Source organism: Marmota marmota, unplaced genomic scaffold (assembly GCF_001458135.2).
Source record: "Marmota marmota marmota unplaced genomic scaffold, marMar, whole genome shotgun sequence".
NCBI lineage: Eukaryota > Metazoa > Chordata > Mammalia > Rodentia > Sciuridae > Marmota > Marmota marmota.
In genome coordinates, this window is record NW_025999900.1 from 27,572,770 (window position 1) to 27,578,267 (window position 5,498).

Genomic DNA, 5,498 nt, shown 5'->3' on the forward strand with positions numbered 1-5,498 from the left:
GGGGGGGGGGGGGGGGGCTATATTCTAAACAGTTTAATAGCTGATATTCTGACCTGATTAGAAATACAAATAGCTCTTTCAGATACCTGATGAAGTTCTGTCAATTAATCAAAGACTTTGTTATTTTAATGTCCCATTTAATTTCTTTTGCAAATTTCTAATCCTGTGCAGAAATTCCTATTTTATTTAGGAGAACACTGTGGCAATATGCCATTGAAAATGCCATTTGTAATGGAGTTCATTTACCAGCAAAACATTCATCAGCATTTGCTGATGAAATGCACACTCAAATAAGTTTTTGAAGGATTGTATTTTTCTCTAATGATTTTCTGAGATACAACTCTTTTCCAAAGTATCATTTCATAACTGATAACTCTAGAGAAAAAGCAGAATAGTAGAAAAATGTACCCAAGTAGTTTGTGGTTATTAGTTTGTGGTACTATATGACTTACTGAAAATTTCACTGTTGATCAATCCAAACTCAGAAGCTACAAAAGTAAAAAGTACTTTGTTTGGTACCTTAGGAATTGCAATTCAGGACACATAGGTTCAGATAGTTCTAAATTAGTGTTCCAAAGAGGTAGGAAAAGTAAGAACTTTAATGAACTATTAAAGGTCCAGATAAAAAGGGGGCTACTTGAGAAAGAATAGGGGCCATGAGAATGAGACCAATAGAATTTTTTAAAGAATATAAAGAAGTGTCTATAAAACAGAAGTCCTATGACTTCTTGATATGCATCATGAGCCTCTGGATAAATATAAATGTCCACTAGTCCAGCCATTCCAGATGTCAGAGGTCGGGAGACAGTGACAAAAGTTCACATTCCAGGCAGCAGGTGGAACAGTGCTTAAGTCCTGCTTCCTAACAGTATTTTGACTTCACCTTTTAAAGCTCTTTTGATAATAATTCATTTGTTTTATAATATTATCAAACCCCATAAAATAATATTTTAATATCAGTCACTACAAAAGGAACATGGAGGTAATGAATTGTAGAATCTCTTTGCTTCCCAAACCAAGTTATTTTTTTTCATAGTGTTAGCTTTGCATTACTACAACCAAGAGCAACTCAGAGGAGGAAAAGTTTATTTTGGCTTACACCCCACATGCCTACAGCTACCACCCATTTAGTCTATTCAAAATAGGATGGACTGAACATATGGTTCCCATAATTTAATCCTTCACTTCCTGCATTAGCACAGGAGCTTTTGGGGGTCATCTCACATCCAAACCATAGCATTTTGCCCAAGATCTCAAAATCTCATGTCCATCTCACAATGAAAAATGAATTTAGTTTATTCCAAAGAATCCCCATAGTCTTAACAGTTTCAGTATTGCCCAAAAGCTCAAGTTCAAAGTTTCATTTTAGGCTCAAGACAAACTCTTGGTAGTGAGCTCCTGTCAAAATAAAAAAAAAGCAAGTTACATGCATCCAATATACAATGGCACAGAGCAACCATTCCAATTCCCAAAGGAAGAAACAGGAGCATAGAATGAAGTGATGGGGCCAAAGACCAAAATGTAGCTGAGTAAACAAGTCCTACAGCTCCACATCTAGCATCTGGGGCACTTGGCAGTGAGATGTGCTCTCCAAAGGCCTTGGGAAGTCCTGCCCCTTTGGCCTTGATGGTTGCAGCCCATATGGCCTCTCTTTTAACCTGGCTCACTCCTATGCCAGCAGCTTTTCTAGGCAAAGTCCACATTACTCAAATCAATGTTGCAGAGAACTCTGCCAAATTTATTCCTAAAAATATCTGCATAGAATCTCCATTGACTACTCTCATGTACATCTAAAAAGAACAAATAAAAAATATGAAAAAAAGAATCTCCATTGAACCATAATTTTTGCAATTCTTTTTTTCCTCCAGCTTTGTGGAAGTATAATTGACAAATAAAAATTGTAGATCTTCAGATTCACAATTGCCATGAAGTTAGCAGGGCAGTTCTTGTTAGTCCCTTTTCCGGATGAGAAAATGAAGAATCAGAGAGGTTAGATGATTTGTTTTAAGGCAAACTGTTGAAAGCAAACAGATACTCTTATTTATACAGGATGACTACATACTGCTGAAAAACAATATTCCCTTAGGACTAGCTACCACAGAAGTATCTGGGGAAGTGGCACCACATCTACAGAAAGAAATCTAGACTCCTACTCCACTGCTTAATTTAGTAGGTATTTTCACCTCTAAGCTTCTCATGTAAACTTAGGTTTTATTAGCTTTAGTTAAAAACAATTTATTTCAAAGACCATCAAACATATTTGATTGCCTTCTGTTGAGCAGCATTGTAATCACATATTACCTTATAAGCTATTTAAACGTTCATTAAAATATTGTTCATGTCCCACTTATTATAATAGTTTAAAATCTTTCTATTCTTCCTAATTCTATCATTCCTTGAAATTCTGTCTCAAATGCTTCTTTTCCCATAAAGACTTCTTTGGTCATTTCATCAGGTATATTAATCTCACCTTCCTTAACAGCCTTTAACATTTTTTAATAGAGCATGAACTTAAAGTGCCATTTGATCACTTTTGTTTTATACATTTAAATTAGTAAAGTTAACCTATATCAAGTCTCTTATACAACCTGTTTTCAATCTCAAATCAATATTACCATACATATCCAGGTTTACTTAAAATGAGGCATGATATTATATTTGTATTCATCCATACCACTTAATCCTTAATTTCATCCAATTTTGAACTTTATTACATATTACCTTTTATTATTTTCTAATTGTGTTTTCTCATCTGAGGACCAGAGTTATATCATAGCAACAATTTGTGTCATCTATCGATAGCACGGTGCCAGATACAATGTAAGGTCTCAGGAGTTGCTGACCTGTTAGTTATTATGACAACACTGATAATGGAATTATCAGTGAAGTAGAAAGTTTGAAAAGTTTCAGATAGTGTCACAAATCTGCTACCAACTATATGTATTATCTTGCATAAATTATATAACTCTCTAAATTTACTTCTGAAAGACAACATGAAGGGATTAAACTAAATAATCTGTAGATTTATCATTTAGATATTGAATTAAAATAGGAACTGAAGGGAACAAAGTTGTTTAACTTGACTTTTCCCAAAATAATCTTGAGAAAATCAGGGCAAATACTTAGAGATGGTTCAGACTTGGGGAGGGGAGGGAAGACTCAAATTGCCTTCCTTAAATAGGACACAAAAGATTTATGTATGGATCGCCCAAATTTATCATCATTCATTCATCTTGGAAATGGTTTTTATTCTGTCTTTTGGATCTTAGATTCCTGATTTTTCATAATCCAAAGAGTCTGCAACTCTAACCCCAGGTTCTGCAAAAGAAATTGTTGTTCAAATGATTTTTGACAAAGGTGCTAAAAACACATTGGAGAAAAGACAACCTTTTCAATAAATGGTACTAGGTAAATTAGGTTTCTATATGCTGAAGAATGAAAGAATCTAGACTCTTACCTCTCACCATTTACAAAAATAGACTCAAATAGTTTAAAAACTTAAATGCAAAATCTGAATCTATGAAACTACTACAAGAAAACATGGGAAAATTTCACTTTGGGACATTGGAATGAGCAAGGATTTTTTTTGGACAAGACCTCAATACCACAGAAAACAAAAGCAGAAACAGATAAATGAGATTATATCAAACTAAAGAGTTTCTGCACAGACAAAGAAAACAATTATTATTTTTTTTCTTTTTATTAGTTGTTCAAAACATTACAAAGCTCTTGACATATCATATTTCATACATTTGATTCAAGTGGGTTACGAACTCCCATTTTTACCCCGTATACAGATTGCAGAATCACATCATGCTCTTCCTCCCTGCTCTGTTCTTAGTTGCTCTCCTTATATCAAAGATGACATTTGGCATTTGTTTTTTAGGGATTGGCTAGCTACAATTAGCATAATCTGCTCTAATAACATCCATATCCCTGCAAATTCCATGATTTTGTCATTTTTTAGTGCTGAGTAATACTCCACTGTGTATAAATGCCACATTTTTTTAATCCATTCATCTATTGAAGGGCATCTAGCTATTGTGAATTGTGCTGCTATGAACATCGATGTAGCAGTATCCCTATAGTATGCTCTTTTAAGGTCTTCAGGGAGTAGTCCAAGAAGGGGAATAGCTGGGTCAAATGGTGGTTCCATTCCCAGCTTTCCAAGGAATCTCCATACTACTTTCCAAATTGGCCGCACCAATTTGCAGCCCCACCAGCAATGTACAAGTGTACCCTTTTCCCCACATCCTCACCAGCACTTGTTGTTGTTTGACTTCATAATGGCTGCCAATCTTACTGGAGTGAGATGGTATCTTAGGGTGGTTTGATTTGCATTTCTCTGACTGCTAGAGATGGTGAGCATTTTTTCATGTACTTGTTGATTGTTTGTATGTCCTCCTCTGAGAAGTGTCTGTTCAGGTCCTTGGCCCATTTGTTGGTTGGGTTATTTGTTATCTTATTGTTTAATTTTTTGAGTTCTTTGTATACTCTGGATATTAGGGCTCTATCTGAAGTGTGAGGAGTAAAGATTTGTTCCCAGGATGTAGGCTCCCTATTTACCTCTCTTATTGTTTCTCTTGCTGAGAAAAAACTTTTTAGTTTGAGTAAGTCCCATTTGTTGATTCTTGTTTTTAACTCTTGTGCTATGGGTATCCCATTAAGGAATTTGGAGCCCGACCCCACAATATGTAGATCGGAGCCAACTTTTTCTTCTATCAGACGCAGAGCCTCTGATTTGATACCAAGTTCCTTGATCCATTTTGAGTTAACTTTTGTGCATGGCGAGAGAAAGGGATTCAGTTTCATTTTGTTGCATATGGATTTCCAGTTTTCCCAGCACCATTTGTTGAAGATGCTCTCCTTCCTCCATTGCATGCTTTTAGCCCCTTTATCAAATATAAGATAGTTGTAGTTTTGTGGATTGGTTTCTGTGTCCTCTATTCTGTACCATTGGTCCACCCGCCTGTTTTGGTACCAGTACCATGCTGTTTTTGTTACTATTGCTCTGTAGTATAGTTTGAAGTCTGGTATCGCTATACCGCCTGATTCACACTTCCTGCTTAGCATTGTTTTTGCTATTCTGGGTCTTTTATTTTTCCATATGAATTTCATGATTGCTTTCTCTATTTCTACAAGAAATGCCGTTGGGATTTTGATTGGCATTGCATTAAACCTATAGAGAACTTTTGGTAATATCGCCATTTTGATGATGTTAGTTCTGCCTATCCATGAACAGGGTATATTTTTCCATCTTCTAAGATCTTCTTCTATTTCTCTCTTTAGGGTTCTGTAGTTTTCATTGTATAAGTCTTTCACCTCTTTTGTTAGGTTGATTCCCAAGTATTTTATTTTTTTTGAAGATATTGTGAATGGAGTGGTTGTCCTCATTTCCATTTCAGAGGATTTGTCGCTGATATACAGGAATGCCTTTGATTTATGCGTGTTGATTTTATATCCTGCCACTTTGCTGAATTCATTTATTAGCTCTAATA